Raw genomic sequence first — 20,938 nt, 5'->3', positions numbered from 1 at the left:
ACCTCTTTTTGCACCATAGATGAGGCCATAGTTAGCAGTCCCACTGAGATATCTTAAGATCCATTTTACAGCTCTCCAGTGCTCCTTTCCAGGATTAGCCATATATCTGGAAACTATACTTACTGCATGGGAGATATCTGGCCTTGTTAAGACCATGGCATACATCAAACATCCCACAACACTTGAATATGGAGTTGTGCTCATCTCAGCTTTTTCATCTTCAGCCCTTGGACATTGGTTACAAGACAACCTGAAATGAGCTGACATTGGAGTTTGAACTGGTTTTGAGTCCACCATTTCAAATCTCTCAAGTACTTTCTTTATATAGCAGTGCTGTGATAGCTTTAGTATTCCCTTCTTACTATCTCTTAGCAATTCTACCCCAAGGATCTTCTTGGCTGCCCCAAGATCCTTCATCTCAAATGCATTCTTTAACTGCTTCTTTAGTTCATTTATCTAATCCATGTGGTACATGCTATAAGCATGTCATCAACATATAGCAACAGATAGATCTTACCTCCATCTCTCAAATCTTTGTAGTATACACAGCAATCATAAGAGCATCTTTGAAAACTGTTCTCAACCATGAATTTATCAAATCTCAAATACCATTGTCTCGGGGATTGCTTTAATCCATATAGAGACTTTCTCAAATGACACACACAGTCAGCTTTAGCTGGATCCTCATAACCCCTTGGTTGTGCCATTACAATCATTTCTTCCAATTCACCATGAAGGAATGCAGTCTTGACATCCATCTGTTCCAGGTGCATGCCATTTACTGCAACCAGTGCTAACAAGATCCTTAAGGAAGAGTGTCTCACCACTGGGGAAAAAACCTCATTAAAGTCAACCCCCTCATTTTGTGTGAAGCCTTTGGCAACCAGCCTGGCTTTGTATCTAAGTGGTTCAACTCCTGGTATGCCTTCTTTGATCTTATAGATCCACTTGCAGCCAACTACTTTCTTCTTTTCTGGTTTTGGAATCAGATCCCATATATGGTTCTTGATCAGTGATCTCATTTCTTCATCCATAGCTGCAACCCACTTCTTTGAGTCCTTACTACTGACAGCTTCAGTGTAAGTCTTTGGTTCATTTTCTTCTATTCCCTGTGCTGCTGATAGTGCAAATGCAATCAAGTCTGCATATGCATACCTCTTAGGTGGCTTTGATTCTCTTTTCTTTCTATCTCTCACCAGCTGATAATTTCTGAGGTTATCATCACTTTCTGATTCACCTTCTTGTTCAGGCAAATCTATTCCAGGTGCATTCTCAGGCCTTGCCTTTTTGTCAGCTTCTGCGCTAGAGCTTGGAAGCTCCACCTCAAGAAAACTCTTCTTGTCACAATCTGACTCTCTCTCAATGGTTTGATTTTCAGTAGCTGAGTTTTGAAACATTTCATGTTCATTAAACACCACATCCCTGCTGATTATTGCCCTTGGTGGCTTCATGTCTGTACACCACAGCTTGTAACCCTTCACACCAGCAGGATATCCTAAGAACACACACTTAAAGGCCCTGGGCTCTAATTTCCCTTGTTTGACATGAGCATAGGCTGGGCAGCCAAATATTCTTAATTTAGAATAGTCAGCTGGTTTGCCAGACCAGAGCTCATATAGGGTTCTGAAATTGATTCTAGAAGAGGGACTCCTGTTTACTATGAAGCAAGCAGTATCTAGAGCTTCAGCCCATAGACTCATGGGTAGTTTAGAGTGGATCAACATACACCTAACTTTATCTATTAGGGTCCTGTTCATTCTTTCAGCTAATACATTTTGCTGTGGTATGTGTCTTACTGTTTTGTGTCTAACTATACCATGTTTTGTACAGAAATCATCAAAGTCCTTATTGCAGAACTCTAACCCATTATCTGTTCTCAGTCTTCTCACCTTTCTATTAGTCTGTGTTTCAACTAATATTTTCCAGTTCTTAAACTGATCAAACACTTGGTCTTTGCTCTTCAAACTAAACACCCAAACCATTCTTGAGAAATCATCAATAAGAGATAAGAAATACCTAGCTCCACCTAGAGAAGCTGTCTGTGCAGGCCCCCACAGATCAGCATGAATGTAGTCTAGAGTCCCCTTTGAATTATGGATACCAGTACTGAATTTCACTCTTGAAGATTTTCCTAGGACACAATCTTCATAGAATTTCAAAGGCTTTATCTTATCTACTCCTAAGACTCCCTGTTTTGATAGTTCAATTAAGCCTCTTTCACTCATGTGGCCTAACCTCATATGCCACAACATGGTTTTATTTATTTTCTGGTTTGACACAACAGCATCCCCTGTGACAGCTGATCCCTGTAACACATACAGACCATTGCTCATGTTCCCTTTCATCACAACCATTGACCCTTTCAAGACCTTTAAAGTGCCTGACTCAAGTTTAACTAGGCATCCTATTTTATCCAGCATTCCTAGGGAGATAAGATTTCTTTTGAGATCAGGCACATGTCTGACATCCCTTAGTTCCCTAATCATGCCATCAAACATTTTCAACCTAATTGAACCTCTGCCAACCACTCTACAGCTCGAATCATTACCCATTACTACTATCCCACCATCACAAGTCTCATAGTTTGTGAATAAAATTTTATTAGGGCACATGTGAAAGGAACAACCAGAATCTAAAACCCAATTACCTTTTGTTTGAGCATCAGTTGCTATTAGAACTCTAGCTAAGTCATAGCCATCAGATTCTTCAAATTCTGATGCAACAGCAGCATCTCCACTCTTCTCCTTTGCATTATTCTTCTTGTTTTTAAATTCAGGGCAATCTTTCTTGAAATGGCCCTCCTTATGACAGTGAAAGCATTTCAAGTTCTTTAGCCTGGATTTTGATCTCTTCTTCTTGTTCTTGCTTGTCTCTCTATTTTCAGTTCTTCCTCTTGCTGTCAGTCTTTCTCCATCCCTGGTTTCTTTCTTGATTGTAGCCTTGGAACTCAGAGCTTCCTTTACATCCCCCATAGCGAGAGTCTGTCTCCCATACATCAATGTATCCACTAGATTCTCATAGGAACTTGGTAGAGAGCAAAGCAGAATCATGGCTTTGTCTTCATCATCAATTTTCACATTGATGTCTTCAAGATCCAGGATGATCTTGTTGAAGGTATCAATGTGATCAGTGATTGATGATCCTTCTCCTATCTGCAAGGTATAAAGCTTCTTCTTGGTGGCTAGTCTTTTAGCCATTGACTTCTTTGTGTATAAGTCTTCAAGCTTCTTCCATAGTCCTGCTGCTGTTTTTTCCCCACCCACCTCTCTGAGTACACCATCCCCAAGACTTAGGATTATTGCACTGTGTGCCTTATCAAGTACCTCAGATAATTCTTCTTCAGTTCCTTTCATTGGCTTCTTGGATGATGACTCATCATCAAGTGCAACATCCAACCTCTGATGCACCAGTAAGGCTCTCATCTTGAGCCTCCATAGGTGGAAATTATTTTCTCCTGTGAACTTCTCCACTTCAAGTTTAGTTGATGCCATTACAGAGACCAAGAAACTAGAGATAAGCTCTGATACCAATTTGTTGAATCCAAATCAATCACTAAGACCAATTTGTAACCCCCAAGACCCACTCTAAGAAACTTGATCTTGTTCTGGAATTAATCACTAAACTAAATTTTGTCAAGAACCAAGAATACCTACTGAAAACAATCACACAATCTAAGAAAATCAGATCACACACTTTACACTAGAATTATAGTGGTTCGGCCAGTTTCTTGCCTACATCCACTGTGGAAAACGAAGCAACCCTTCTACTGATTTCAGAGAACAAGTTACACATTTCAAGAATGAATACAACTCAATAGAATAGTATTAGTAACAGAGCCTAGGATCTTTTATAGTCCTCTCAGAACTAAGTGAAAGAGCCCCCAGAGATCAGCTCATGTTTCTGGGTTCCCAGCCAAGATGATGAATCAGCTGTCTCCCGCGTGATCTAACCGAATTAACCAATTCTTGAATCTGCTCTGGGACACTTATCAAAAGCTCATGCAATCTGCTAGCTAAAACGCAGATGTGGCTGCCGTTTGAATTAGTGAATCATGTGATGAATCACGTGCATTACTAATACATCCAACCGACTTAACATTTATTCCATTCAGCTTCTCTGAACTCTAATGTACGACAAGTCGTTATGTTTCATGACAAACAATTGACATGTCATACATATCCCCAAGTTCAGATTTGAGCTTCACAACTCCAACATTAATATAATTGATTTCTCTTTTTAAATATGTGGATTAATTATATATAGCAGTATCTTGATAGATCGGTTTACGACTTTAATAATTCAATACCAAAAATGGAACCTAATCCAGACAAAGATTAAAAAAAAATGCAATTGAGAGACTGATTGGTAAGAATAATTCAAAATGAAGGGAACAAATAGTAAACATTCACCCCGCCCCCAAAGTTTTAAAATGCATCAAAACCCCTTCTGATGTGTCATATAATTATCAATGCTTTTGTATTTTTATTTGCTACGATCTGTGGTTTATTAATGAGATTGGTTTGTTTCGATTGGTGGTTAAGTCAGACTTTAAGAGTTATCCAATTGCTGCTGAGTAGAGTTTCTAGACGTAGAGAACTTTTTTCGAGCATTTCTGAGGTGCAGCAGTTGATTACACCTAAGTCTATAAAAGTTTTTCATGTGTTAAGAGATGCTGTAATTTTGCGGCTGCATTTAAACGTTTGGCAGGAGAAATGTCCCAGCCAAATTATATGTTTTCATTGAAGTATTCCCCTTAATTATATTACCCTTTATTAGGGGGAAAAAATAATTTGCTCCTCGTGATATATCAATAATAAGAGCAGTAAATTTAAAAGTTTTAGAAAATAAAACTAACGGAATATATTTAAATACTCTTTTTTCTTATATATTAAATTCTAAAATTTTTCAATAAATAATGTAAGTATTTGTGTAATAAGATATATCTATTGTATACAAAATAACATCTAATACTTTTTAATAAAACTATGTCCCATGAAAAATTTATCCATTATATCCCAACTTGTACTTTTTCAATACTATGTACAATACAAACACTACAAGAAAATGAGTTATTTCCGAGGGCAAATACCCTCGGAAATACTCAAAACCTCTCGGAAAAACCCATTTTCGAGTGGGACATGCTGTCGATCCTCGTTGTATTAAGTCTTATCAGAAATGTAGAATTTCCTATGAGTCGTCGAAGAAAAAAATTATTTCCGAAGGTATCGCCGTCGAAAATAGAATTAAAAGCCCTCAGAAATAAGATAAGATAAAACTAGTAGAATTTATTCTCAACTGCAACTTGCCCTCGGAAATAAAATACACACGGTCGGAAATAATCTTATCTTGTTGTTTAATGACCCCCTTATTTAATTCAATAATATTATTTCATTAATTTTTTATTTTTATCATTGAAATATCTATAATAGGAAAATAACGTAATAAACATAATAATAATATACAAAATATGCTAAATGTAACTTCATTAATCTCAAAAATTCATAAAATCACATTCATCATTCGAAAATACAACAAAATTATCAATTTTAAAGTATCTTTTACGTAAAAAAAAATCACAAATGTGTTGGATCATAAACTTGATCCAAGATGAATAAATCAAGCCCAACTCATGGAAGGTTCCATGAGTAGGTATGGTTGGTGAGGTTTGAATTATTTGTGTTAGGTGTGTTAGGTGTGGTTGGTGAAGTTGGTGAGTGGTAGGTTTTAATGGATGGTGGGGATTTGTTTATTAGTTGAATAAATGAATGGTTATGATTAGTTTGTTTCATGTATAAATACCCCCTCTCCCCTTTGGTTTAAACATCAAGTGAAGCAGCAAAATCTCTAAGGTGTAGAGAGTGAAAAATAAGAGTTGTAATTGGTGAGGAGTGTTGTTGAAGAAATAAAATAGTGTGTTTTTTGTGTGTTTTAATTGTTAATCCTCCAACAAAGTGGTATCAGAGCTAGTGCTTGATGTTATATATAGTCATATAGCATATCAAATCGAAGATCTCGACGAGAGGAACGTGACGTCGCAAAACTCATCCCGATCCGAGACCGGACGCGCCCACACTTGCCGCCGGAAGTTTTCTGTCCTGAAGCTGAGTCGACTCACCGAGTTGAACCAAGCTGAGCCGAACTGAACCAAGCCGAGCCGAGCTGAACCGAATCAAGTCGAACCGAGCCAACTCGAACTGAACCAATCCGGACTGAACCGAGACTACCAAGCCGGTGTTGACCGTTGACCGACGTTGACCGTTGACCAGCGTTGACCGTTGACCGAAAGTTGACTCGAGTCCTTCCCAAGGTTTTTCGACGTGCCGGATCCATCTGTGCATTCAGAATCTCCAAATTCTCACTCAATTTGTGAGTTATGGCAAATGGTGGTATGATGTCATTTCAAGTTCCACAATTAAAAGGAAGTAAGTTTGACAATTGGAGTATTAAAATGAAGGCTCTATTGGGTGCACATGACGTATGTGATGTCGTGGAGAAAGGCTTTATTGTGCCAGAAAATGAAGCCACTTTAACTGCGGCGCAGGAGGAGAATTTAAAAGACTTGAAGAAGAAAGAGAATAAAGCAAAGTATCTCATCTTTCAATCATTAGATGAAGATGCTTTTGAAAAGATTGCTGGTACAACCTCCTCAAAAGAAGCATGGGAGAAACTAGAGACCTCTTACAAAGGAGCGGAGCAAGTTAAGAAGGTTCGTCTTCAAACATTACGAGGAGAATTTGAGTCCTTACACATGAAGGCGTCGGAGTCAATTTCTGACTACTTTACTCGAGTTGTGACCGTTTCTAATGAATTAAAAGAAATGGCGAGGAGTTAAAAGAGGTAATGATCATTGAAAAGATACTTCGATCAGTAGACTCGAAGTTTGATCATATTGTTGTGACAATTGAAGAAACAAGAGATCTGGAGGATATGACGATCGAGCAACTTCAAGGAAGGTTGCAAGCCTATGAAAAAAAATAAAAAAAGAAGCAAGGAATCGAAGAACAACTTCTCAAGATGGAAGTCAATCCAAAGAAAAGAGAAGAAAGCTCCGAGAACGAGAGAAGGCACTATGTCCGAGGTAGAGGTCGAGGACGAGGTAGAGGTCGTGGTCATGGACGAGGTTGGAATTTCAACAACAACAACTCCAATTATGCCAAAGGAGAAAGCTCAACCAGAGGATGAAGCAGAGGCAATTCAAGATCAAGGTATGACAAATCCCAAGTACAGTACTATAATTGTCAAAAGTTTGGGCATTATGCTTCAGAATGCAGAGCTCCAAGCACCAGAATTGAAGAGAGAGTGAACTATGCTGAAGAGAAAAATGGTGAAGATGGCACACTTTTACTAGCACGCAATGACACAAGTGGAGGTCAAGAAAATACATGGTATCTTGACACAGGTGCTAGCAATCATATGAGTGGAAACAGAAGCATGTTCGTGCAACTAAGTGAATTTGTGAATGGCAGTGTCGCTTTTGGAGATGATTCAAAAGTACCAGTGAAGGGTAGAGGTAACATTCTTTTTCGTGCAAAAGATGGTAGCCACCAAATAATTTCGAATGTTTACTATGTGCCCAATATGAAAAGCAACATTCTTAGTTTAGGTCAACTTTTAGAAAAGGGCTATGATATTCACTTAAAAGATTATAGTCTTTTTCTAAGAGATGACAAAGGAAATCTAATTACAAAAGTGAGAATGTCAAAGAATAGAATGTTTCCTTTAAATATTCAAAATGATGTTGCAAAATGTCTCAAAGCCTGTCACAAAGATCAATCCTGGACTTGGCATCTTCGATATGGGCATCTCAACTTTGGAGGACTGGAGCTACTATCTAAGAAGAACATGGTGAAAGGCTTACCATACATCAATCACCCTGATCAACTTTGTGAAGGATGTTTACTTGGCAAGCAGTTCAGAAAGAGCTTTCCAAAGGAGTCAAACTCAAGAGCTCAGAAGCCACTCGAGCTCATTCATACTGATGTGTGCGGTCCATTCAAGCCAAACTCCCTTGGTAAAAGTAACTACTTCCTTCTTTTTATAGATGATCTTTCAAGAAAAACTTGGGTGTATTTTTTGAAGCAAAAATCAGAAGTCTTTGAAGCTTTCAAGAAGTTTAAAGCTGCAGTTGAAAAAGAAAGTGGATACTAGATTAAAGCCATGAGATCTGATCGAGGTGGAGAGTTCACTTCCAAAGAATTTTTAGAGTTTTGTGAAGCAAATGGAATTCAACGCCCTTTGACAGTTCCAAGATCCCCCCAACAAAATGGTGTTGCAGAAAGGAAGAACAGAACCATCCTCGACATGGCAAGAAGCATGCTTAAGAGTAAGAGGCTACCCAAAGAATTTTGGGCTGAAGCAGTTGCATGTGCAATCTACTTATCCAATCGATCTCCAACAAGAAGCGTGTGGGGCAAGACGCCATAAGAAGCTTGGAGTGGAAGAAAACCCAGCATCACCCATCTAAGAGTTTTCGGAAGCATTGCCCATGTACATGTACCAGACGAAAGTAGAGCCAAGCTGGATGACAAAAGTGAGCAGTTCATCTTCATCGGCTACGACAACAACTCCAAAGGATACAAGCTTTACAATCCAAACAACGGAAAGATCGTGATCAGTCGAGATGTAATTTTTGATGAAGAAGGAGAATGGGATTTTGGCTCTGGTGTGGATGACCTCAACCTCTTTCCCATTGAAGAAGATGATCATACACAGATAAAACAAGTAGACGAACAACAAGAGCCTGCCACTCCACCTATCTCACCAGCACCAACCACATGCGGGAATTCACCGCCGTCTTTCTTAAATGAAAGAACAGAAGAACGTACAAGGAGTCTTCAAGATCTCTATGAGGTAACTGAGAGACATGATAATCTTACTCTCTTTTACCTCTTTGCTGATTGTGAGCCAGTCAACTTCCAAGAAGCTGCACTAGATGAGAAGTGGAGAATTGCAATGGATGAAGAAATCAAAGCCATTGTGAAGAATAATACTTGGGAGCTTACTACTCTTCCAAAAGGTCACAAGGCGATTGGTGTCAAATGGGTGTATAAAACAAAAAGAAATGCGAAGGGAGAAATTGAAAGGCACAAGGCGAGGCTAGTTGCAAAAGGCTATAGTCAAAAGGCTGGCATAGACTATGACGAGGTATTTGCTCCTGTAGCTCGACTTGAAACTATTAGACTTATTATTTCTTTGGCTGCTCAGAACAAGTGGAAGATTTTTCAAATGGATGTGAAGTCTGCTTTCTTGAATGGATTCCTTGAAGAAGAAGTTTACATCGAACAACCATTAGGCTATGTGGTGAAAGGACATGAAGACAAAGTTTTGAGATTGAAGAAAGCTCTTTACGGGTTAAAGCAAGCACCAAGAGCATGGAATAGAAGAATTGACAAGTATTTTCAAGAGAAAGGCTTCACCAAATGCCCATATGAGCATGCTCTCTACGTCAAAGAAAATGATGGAGATATTTTGATTGTGTGCCTGTATGTGGATGATCTCATCTTCACTGGAAGTAATCCAAGCTTGTTTGAAGAGTTCAAGAGAGTAATGATCAAAGAGTTCGAGATGACTGACATCGGATTGATGGCATATTACCTTGGCATTGAAGTCAAGCAAAAGGAAGAAGGCATATTTATCTCCCAAGAAAGCTATGTAGAGGAGATTCTCAAGAAGTTCAAGATGAATGATTGTAAGCCTATAAGCACGCCAGTGGAATGCGGAGTCAAGTTATCCAAACATGATGAAGGCGAAGATATAGATCCAACATTCTTTAAAAGTTTGGTTGGAAGCCTACGTTATTTGACATGCACAAGACCAGATATCCTTTATGCTGTTGGACTTGTGAGCCGATACATGGAGAATCCAAAGACCACCCATTTTAAAGCTGCAAAAAGAATCCTTCGCTACATCAAAGGTACAACTAATTTCGGCTTGCTATACTCATTTTCTAATGACTACAAGCTTGTTGGATATAGCGATAGCGATTGGGGTGGAGATGTAGATGATCCAAAGAGCACCGCGGGATTTGTGTTCTTCATGGGAGATACTGCTTTCACATGGATGTCAAAGAAGCAACCAATTGTCACGCTATCCACCTGTGAAGCTGAATATGTAGCTGCCACATCAAGTGTTTGTCATGCAATTTGGCTCAGAAATTTGCTAAAGGAGTTGAGTTTGGCACAAGAAGAGCCAACTGAGATTTGTGTTGATAACAAATCAGCAATTGCCCTATCCAAGAATCCAGTCTTTCATGATCGAAGTAAACACATAGACACTCGCTATCATTTCATAAGAGAGTGTATTGCAAGAAAAGAAGTGCAAATCAAGTATGTAAAATCACAAGATCAAGCAGCTGATATCTTCACTAAGCCACTCAAGCAAGAAGACTTTGTAAGATTCAGAAGTTTGCTTGGTATCACAGGATCAAGTTTAAGGGGAGGTGTTGGATCATAAACTTGATCCAAGATGAATAAATCAAGCCCAACTCATGGAAGGTTCCATGAGTAGGTATGGTTGGTGAGGTTTGAATTATTTGTGTTAGGTGTGTTAGGTGTGGTTGGTGAAGTTGGTGAGTGGTAGGTTTTAATGGATGGTGAGGATTTGTTTATTAGTTGAATAAATGAATGGTTATGATTAGTTTGTTTCATGTATAAATACCCCCTCTCCCCTTTGGTTTAAACATCAAGTGAAGCAGCAAAATCTCTAAGGTGTAGAGAGTGAAAAATAAGAGTTGTAATTGGTGAGGAGTGTTGTTGAAGAAATAAAATAGTGTGTTTTTTGTGTGTTTTAATTGTTAATCCTCCAACAAAATGTATATACAAAATGATATCTTCATATCTTAAATATGTTCAATCATCCTCCAAAACAACTTCTTTAAATTCTGAATCATTTGCCTCAACTTGATCATCCTCATCCCCATCGTCATCTTCTTCCATCAAAACAATATCCTAGGTGAACGAAAGAATTTCAATCATTATTATTACCAAAACAGAAACTGTTATACTATATAACAAAGATGCTGAGATTAATGAGAATCAACTAAAAATAGTATAATTAAAAACAACTCTATATATAGATGCATAGTCTCCATTTCAAAAAATCTAATAATTATTCCCTCCACCTATATTATAAGCTTGTCCATAATCACTTAAGATCATTTCCTCATCTATAATTCATCAACTAACAGAGAAACGGCAAGTCTCCAATCATTTTTCAAAAAATATATTTGGACCGAAGAGAAACAATTGTCAAGAAACCCTGTCAATTTGGGCCGAAGAGAAACAATTGTCAAGAATATATTTTAATCAACATTTTTTTCTTCAAAAAATAACATGTTAAAGATGGCTTGAATTATTGCAATTTTCCAACAACCGAGATGATTTGGTTAATAATTATTATATAAACTAGTAAGAAAATGACAAGAGATGTTTTGTACTCAATTTTCTTGCAAACCCAGGCAGATGCATTTGTCTTTTTTGAGGTTAAAATAAAATAAATTTAAGAAGTTTCAAAATAATGAAACCAGAACGCAACTACTCCCACTTCTAAAGTCAAAAATTCAACTAAAAATTGGCAAGGAAACGCAACTTCTCCCACTTCTAAAGTAAAAAATTCAACAAAATATTAAATCACCAAGAACAAATGCAGCGAGCCATAGCTAGAGTCTAAATTTGGTAGAAGTAAAATAATTAATGTTATAATGAGTCACTGAGTCAGAGAAGAATCTTTGTTCAGGGGAGACAATTTAATTTTAACACTATAAATTTTATCATAATTATTTTTATTAATAGCTCCACTACAACAGATAAGAGAAATTAAGTGAGAAAGAGACTAGTTTATGAGTAATCGTCACCTATTGAGCATAATGAATAAATTCCTAAAACTCATCAGTTGATGGAAGCCAAAACCTAATCCCTAAATTAATTTGAAAAAAAAAAGAAATCAACTGCAGAATTAAGAGATTGAATAATTGAGAAAAGTGACAACAATGGGCATGTAAAAACATAACATAGTCGGATTGAAAGAAAGATCTCTATTTTTCCAAAGCATCGTCGGACTAAAAAGTGGTTGGAGATTGAGGGGGAGAGCTATTATCATGTGAATGTCTTCTTCTCTCTCTCTCTCTCTTTTTTTAATGAAATCAATATTAAAAAGTGATTGGAGAAGCTCGAGCAGTGGCGTCAATGGAGGGCCAAGCTAAATTGTGAAGTCTCTCGAACCTAAATTTGGGTTCACGTTTGAGTGACTCCGGTTCGTAATGACCGGGTCTAAACATTTCCTTAAATTCTAGTCACGTTTGAGTGATTCCAAAAACCAAGACAAAAAAAATGAGCAACTATGATTCATCTCCACGACCCCACCAAATACTTCCTCTTAATTCACCTGGTTACCAAAAAAAAAGGAAAATTTAATTGAGGGGAAATGATTTCAATATTATGATAGATTACATTATATATATATATATATAAAAAAGGACTAAAATCTCTTATTTGGCCAAAGTTTAACAATTTGATATATTTATGAGCAGGTCTCTTCTATTGGGACTAAAATAAATGAGTTATTTTTAATTGTTGGAAATATATGTGTTCTTATTTAATTTTTTAAGCAAGCAAAAATAAGACATTATTAAAGGTTCAATTTATAATAATTTAATTAGTCACTAAGGTTATGTTTTAGCTTTTAATTAGGCAAAGCCCATACACTCAAAGCCTTTATCTTGTTTTTAACTTTACAACAATAATGTATTTTCAGTATTACTCATGTATTTTCTGACCAATATATTTTTTATCAGCGAGGGTAATTTACCCTTGAAAAAACTAATGACTTTTTTAATGTATATCCGACAGCTCGACTCAGCCTTTGTAAAAAGTACCGATTATCGAGGGTAAATGAAGCCCTTGGAAATATCTCGTCGATAATGCTATTATTTATTGTAGTGAAATAAAGTTCAATAAAAAACTAAGTTCCACCAAAAGTCTAGAATAAGAAATAAATAAAAAAATCCCAAGAGTTGAGCACCTCCATCTTAGAGTTAAAGAGAGAAGTTGTCGATATATTATAAATTTTCAAAGTAAAGTATGATAATTTAATTAAAAATAAACTTTGACAATGCAACAACGGGTTTTTTTTTTCCTTAGGTCTGAATTTTACTTATTTTCATATATTTAATGTTTTTAATTTGTTTATTTTTTATTCCTTATTTCTGATTATAAGATGCTTAGATCTTAATTGAAAAGAATTAAATATTCTGACTTTTATCTAAATGGCAAAACATCTGAATAGAACTTTAATATTTCTCTCTCATTAATAACCCTATTAAATAAATTTATTTCCTATTATACAAATTATTCTTTTATTATTTTTTATCTCTTTTTTTGGTTATATGTGTGCATTCAATTATTAATTTTTTTAACGAGAATTTTATACATAATCGAACTTTAGGTAAGTTTGTTTTATAAGAGGTTCATCTCTTTGTATTAATATTTACTATTCTTATAATAAATTTTTAATTTTATTTAATACATTAATTTTAATTCAAATATTTAAACAATCCTTGATTTGACTTATGTAATTAACAAGAAAAAATATCATATAATAAACTAAAAATAACATTATAAATATCATATATTAATGTAAAAAAAATGTGTTCAATATATATTTTATTTTTCATGCTTTTAATGTCAAAATTATCAATTTTGTTTTTTTTTCATAAGAACTATGTTAATTGGCATTTGGTGGCGGATATATTAAGAAAGTGCGTGTCATGAGGAATTTTATGGACTCAAATATTCTTTTACAATTTTGAAAGCTATTCAAAGCTCTTTTTAAAATTCAAATTCAAAATGATAATTAGAAAATCAAGTTATTTGATAATCTTTATGAGCTTAACAAGTATATTTTAAGTTGCTTGTCAAAAAAGTGATTATTTAGTAATCTAGTACAATCATGATCTTTTCAAATTTGCAAAAAAAAATTCAAAGAATCAATAGTGTATTGTGAATTTGTAATGCATTCAGAAATTTCTTTTCTAAAATTTAAATGATTTTATCTTCTATTTTAAAGATTAGCATTTATAGAAATAATGAGAATAATGCTCTTTAATCACAGTCGAAGAAATTATCAAGACGGCAAAGGGAAGGAGAAAAGTTTGAATGTTGTTGAATAAAATTTACGGGCTGATGTTGAGAGAGAAAAATAAACTAAAAAGTAAATTATTGAGCGGGCTATTCAAACCCCCTCATTTGCATAAGAAAACCCTATTTATATTTTGACTCTAATTACTATTTTATCTTAAACAAAATTAACAAATGAAAAAAAAAAAGTCATGAGCGTAATTAAAGTTGGCAAAAAAGCCAGGTTGGCTTGGACCCACGTGCTTTAGGCCCGACCTGTATTGTGAGATCCTGAGTAGTGAGTATGGGTTTAAATTTCTTAAGTCTATTGTCAATGAGTCTAGTCAACGGGCTTATAGAAAAAATTCAGGCCAAGCCCAAATAATAATAATTTTTAAAAAATTGCAAAATGAAAACAATTTTCGCAAACCCAAAAATTAAACAATATTAAAGAACTTTTGTTGGAGAAGAATTGAAGGATGAGCAAGAAGATGGCCCACATTTATTCGATTAATTTGCATTGGATATTAGTATTTGTGGTTTATTATAAAGTTATATTGTTAGTATTTTGTGTATTGGACTATTAGTTTATTATATATTGAATAATCCTATATAATACAATTTAGAAGATTTTACTGATAATATGCAATACCACAATTAAAGTCAGCTTAAGATCGGGAAATAAATTTAGGTTTAAAATTCAGGATGTGTCTACAACATTATAAATTGCCTTTTTCACAATTTCTAAATGTATACGGTAAAAAGAATCAAATCGGAGAAAAAAAGAAAGAAAGAAACTTGGTCTTTTCGTTTAATATTTGTTATTACACATGCTTTTAATTTTTAAAGTTCTTCAATCTTTATTGGGTCCACTTCTTTCAACTAAAAAAATTTACTTAAATCATGATTTAACTTTTATTCATTTGATCCATTCAGTCTAATTTGGGAGATTGTCAATTTCTTCATATTAAAATTTATATATAACTTATCTTCTAATTGTTTTTATAATATCTAGTAATCCCCATGGCACCAGAAATTTAAAGAAAAAGAACAATAAATGGAACATTTGTTTGATATTTGAACTTGAGCATATAAAATATATATTTATTATAAGAGAAAATATTTAAAAAATAATAAAAAGTAAAAGAAAAATATCTTATTGTTAAATTTTTATTAATACTGAAACCTATATTTCTTACTTTTAGTATTTAAAATTTTTATTTTGATTTCAATTTATATGATTAACTTAATTTATAATATATATGAATAAAAGTACATTTGAAATTTGAAAAGTGTTAGAGATTTGTTTGATATTGTGAAAATAATAGGGGATAAGTGGTATATATTAATTTCAGTAGAAGATATAACATAGGATGGTTGCATAAGATTAGCATATTATTTTCTGGAACTTATAACTTGGGTTACAGATATTCATTTTGGGCGTATAATATACTATTTTGAAGCTTTCGAATCTTATTAAAATTTCAACATTAAAACAAATACACAAAATATATTAGTCTAACATAAAATATTACTATTGTGGGTAAATGATCATCACTAATATCAATACTTTACTTTATCTTTTTATTCAATATACAAGTATTATTAATAATATTAACAAGTGAATTTTATACAACTATCGTTAACAATTGATTAAACAAATAAAAACCCAACTTTAGTAAGCAATCAATAGATTCAAGCCATTAAGGCAAAATTTTTTTTATCAAATTAAAATACAATATCAGTAGTATTAAACTTGAAAATTATGAAATTTGTACTTATTAAAAGCTTATTGTGTGTGTGTATATATATATATATATATATTTATTTATGATTAAAATTTTTAATGTAATTTTATGATTAATATTAAAAATTAAATAATTAAAATAAATAATGCGGCTCGATTGATACCCGCACCGGTATCCAACATATTTTTTTTCACTACCAAACCCACCTGCAACCTGCAAAATTACTTGTAGCGGGCGAGTTTTTGCAGACAGGTTTGGGTGGATTGACAGGTTGGCGGATAATTTTGCCATGGGTGGGGCTATTTGAACCCACTAATTTACTCAATAAATCCACTTTTAAAAATATTTTTTTATCATTAAAATACCCCTAAATTAAATTACAGTTATGGACACTAGAATATAATTAAAAAAAAATCATCTTTATATTCAACATAGTTTTATAGAACCCTAATCAAATTTTCATTAAACTCTAATCAATCAAGATGTGTGATTCTTCTCTCAAGCCATATATTTTGTTAAATAGGCACATGTGATTTAATTCAGAGTAATAAAATTAGTTGTTATTGATTTGATGGATATTGATTTTATGGAGGAACAAAATAATACTGACAATCATGAACATGTATGATTTTTTTTTATATTTGATTTTTGTTTTTTTTTTCTTTTTTCCATTCGAAATTGATAGACAATGTTGACAAATTTTCCCTTTGTTAAATCATGAACAAAGTTGGCTGTTCTTTTACTTTTCGTCCCATTGCATAAATTTTCCATGCTTGCAGTTTAAGAGAGGGGTTAGCTACAATTTTTAAACTAAACAATTTCATAGTATTCGTTAGAAATATATATAATATTCTTCATATCATGCAGGCGGGTCACCACGTTATTCCATCTTACAAGATTTTTCTCACCACTATAATATAACTCAAAAAAATAATTTCATGATGACAACTATTTTCTCCATTTAGAATGTTTTAATTCATTTGTCCTTAAACGAGGGCCATTCACTCAAAATTGATTATTAAATTTCCAATTAATAATCAATTTCCAATCTAATGGGTTTATAAATGAATATTATGGGTTTAATGAGTAAAATCACTATTATTATAAAAACATAGTTTAGAAAAGGTATATTAGGTATTTTAGTGGGTTTACTGAGTAAAATTTAAAATTTAAAGGTGGGTTTATTTAGTAAATAGGTTCAAATAGCCCCATCCTTTTGCCATCCTTAGTTGGATGGGATTATCCATGGTTACAAGCAAAAAATTCTACAGACTTTTCAATTTATTTCACAAACTCCCACTTTTCAATTAATATTTTTATTCTATCATTGGCCTTATTAAGAAATCAATATTTTGTATTTTTGCTCTCAATATTTTAGTAGATTTAACTTCTCATCTCTCACATCCTTCTCTTCCTCCCCCCCCCCCCCTGCTCTCCTCTTTAGTGATCATCACTTGATCAAATATTAGCTTTAATCAAATCCTAAATTGAAATTAAACAAATTTTTAGGTTACCACACAAATCAAAATCAATATCACTAAGAACAACAAAACCCACCACTTATTAATAAAATTCGATAAAACACAACATTAAAATTCATCATATATTGGTGGAGGTGATGGATTTGCATGGCAGATTGAAAGTGAAGAGGATAGGAACAGGTGGTGGTGATGAAATTGTTGATGAAGATAGGAACAGGTGGTGGTGATGAAATTGTTGATGAAGATAGGTGGTAGGGATGATGGTTATGCTAAACAAAGGGTTAGAATAAAATATCTTTTTATTTTTAATAAGAGTAATTTTAGAAAGTAATAAGATAAATTAAAAAAGTAAGTGTTAATGTGATAAGTTGAGAAATGTCATTAAAAGTGGGGCAGATGAAACAAGTTGAGGGATCCTATATCATTACTCATACAATGTAACTAAAGCATCTATAAATGTTCAATGAAACCCCCAAATACAAGTGAAGCCCACCAATGCCCATGATAGGAAATCAGAGAAAATACCACACAACCACGGGGAAGCTTGAATTTTCATCTCAGAGTGAGGAAGTACTACGTAATCCAAATAAAAAGTTGTTGGAAAATTTTTTTCTTGTTATTTCTACTATAAAAAATTAATAGATTAAAGGAAATAATATACTATGCATGAAAATAAAAAATTCTAAATGGTGAAGAGGCGTTTTTTGATTGCTATTGATGAGAATTTGACTTCACTAACTCGAAAAATAATGAAATATTCTTTTCTCCCTTGCTCTATGACTCTATCCATCTTGTTTATACGAAGCTAAGAAACATACAAGCAAATATCCTACAAATAAAATCGAAACTTCTGAGAATTCAACATTGGCTTCTATGAGATGGAACCATGCATATCATGTGAAAAGATGAAAGATTAATTTTTTTTCCTTATCATATGAAAGAAAATAAAATAGTGCATTTAACTAAGTTAGTTTGCCAATAACTCCTTAGTTGATTGAATTGATTGGGATCTCCCCCCTTTATCCACAAGATAGAGAGCGAAAAAAAAAAGTTAGTATGTATCGTTTCAAATATTCAAGAGATTATATCTTATATGAATTATGGAGTTAATTACACTCTAATTAAATGATTTTCTTTTTCACTTAGTTTAGATTTGAGTATTAAAGATTAAGAAAAAAATTGTTTGTGGATAATTTAAACTTATGTCTATGATAATTTGATGCACACACTTCTTAAACTCTCAAAATGCTCTTAACATCATAATTTGTCAAACACATAAGGATGCTTCTTCATGAAGTTGATTGTTTCTTTAGCACAACAAGAAAATTATTGCACAAAAAATAGATACTTTTTTAATCTACAAGTTGAACTAATAACCTAGTTTGTCTTTGTAATTTTAAAAATTACTCAAAAGGTCCATGTTTTGTGTGTGCGTGTGTGTGTATTTGTTAATAAATACTTTATTATTATCTATTTGTCACCTGTCATTGTATGTCAGGTTTATTTGAATTTTAAGTTATATAAAAATATAATTTCTATTTTACAATTGAAATGTTTGATCAAACAGTTATGAAGGAAACGATAGCGTATTTTGGATGAATTTTTTAAATATAGGGACCAACTGGATAATTTAATCAAAATATAAGAATTAAAAGAGCATTTATCCCTTAACAAATCACAAAAACAATTCCAAATAGGTTTTTCTTTTAACTAGTAGATTTTGGATTACCCTCTCATGAATTAACTATTTTCGAATTGCCCTTCTTTTTTACTTTTGAAAACCTCAAATTACCCTTATATTTGGTCAAAAAATAAGGGAAACACGGGGGTGGGATGATTTTTTTTTTGTCTTGTTAACAAAAATGGGAGGTAAATTCACATTTTCAAAAGTTAGGTTGTGATTTGAAGATAATCAATTCATGAGGAGAATTCTTTAGGTAGCCATCTGAATTGGAATTCTGGAGAAGTGGTAAAAAATTTGATTTGAAGTTTTGTCGCTGCCGTGCATTTTTTAAGGAAAAAATTAATTGTAAAATCAAAGTATGATCTATATGAGTTAGATTTCACCTTTAATAAATGCTGAAGAAGAGGAACTGCAAATCATATATAAGGGTAATTTTTGGCTGAGTCTTTATTATTTGTCAAAAAAATTAAGAGACTATAAATTTGTACAATGAATCAATTAAATCCTTTCAAATTTGAGGTTATGTCATTCAAGTCCTTAATTTAATATCTTTGTTGAAAGAGACAACATCCCCAAGTTTAGTTGTACAATGCCTCATCATCTGGATGGTATTCTAATAGATCAGTCACATAGAATGTATAAGAGATATTCCAGTTATCTGGTGGTTGGAGTACATAGGCGTTCTCATTAATCTTCTGTGCAGCACGAAACAACCTATACTCGCGGTTCTCCAAATTTAGTGCGAATACTAGGAAAATGATTTCACCGCAAATGCGCTATCACCAAATCACTGTCAAAACACCTTCTTACGTTGATACTTGTCTACCCTAGCCTTGTACTTAGTATTGGCAACCTCCAAATGGGCTCGTACCTCGGCATGAATCAACAATGCCTTTTCTACCACATTATCTGTTATTTTACTCCCTCCTACTGCTGCGGTCATGAAAGCCAAATCACAAAGCTATCATGGGGAATAAGTGTAGACAATCTCAAAATGGGTCTTGATAATAGATCAATTCACCATATTATTGTAAGTAAACTCGACTTGAGGTAAGGCAGCTTCCCAGCTCCGTTGATTGTTGATGTGTTGATAATTTATTTATTATTTTAATGTTTCCATAACTTAATTTTATGTTTTATTATGTTAATTTTATTTTAATTTTTATATTTTATTATTTTAGGTACAATATGGGATTAAAGAAGAATAAATCGGAACATTCAGGAGGAAATCCACTTAAAGGAATAAAAAAGAAAAAGAAATAAAGAGAATTAATTGGAACAAATCACAAAGGATTTAATTTAATTAATCATTAAGCATGCATGCAACACGTGGAGGAAGCATTGAAGAATTCATTTACAAAGAGAATATGGCATGCAACACGTGGAGGGGCTTTTGCTTTTAATTCTGATTGGCTTAGGAATGAAATAGGCGGTTGGGCTTTTGTTTTTAATTCTTTTCATTTAAGGATTCATGGGCTGGATTTGCAATCATTTTCCTTTAAGGATTTGGAAGAAACCACAACATTATAAAAGGGAAGAAAGGCAGCCGCACAAGGAGAATAATAGCAGCCAAGAGAAAATAAAGAGAAGAGCAGCAGCCGCAAGTTTTGAGCAAAATCGAGAGCAGCATGAATAATTTGGAGTAGGAGGAAGACGCATTAATTCTTAAGTTTTTCTTTTCCTCTTCTCTATTATATTGCTTGAATGTTTCTAATTAAATTAATGAATTCTCTTTATATTTTCATGAACTAATTTATTTTACTAGGGCTACGATGTAGCCTAACTATGAAGATTTAATTCCATAAATCTATGTTATTTTTAATTAATTATTTCATGATTGAGTGTTCATTATTGTGCTTAATGCTTTTAAATATCTGGCCAATATTTGAATGATTTGAGGATACATAATGAGAC

This window comes from Citrus clementina, unplaced genomic scaffold (assembly GCF_000493195.1).
Source record: "Citrus clementina cultivar Clemenules unplaced genomic scaffold, Citrus_clementina_v1.0 scaffold_6, whole genome shotgun sequence".
Classification (NCBI taxonomy): Eukaryota; Viridiplantae; Streptophyta; class Magnoliopsida; order Sapindales; family Rutaceae; genus Citrus; species Citrus x clementina.
This window is presented reverse-complemented; position numbering follows the sequence as displayed.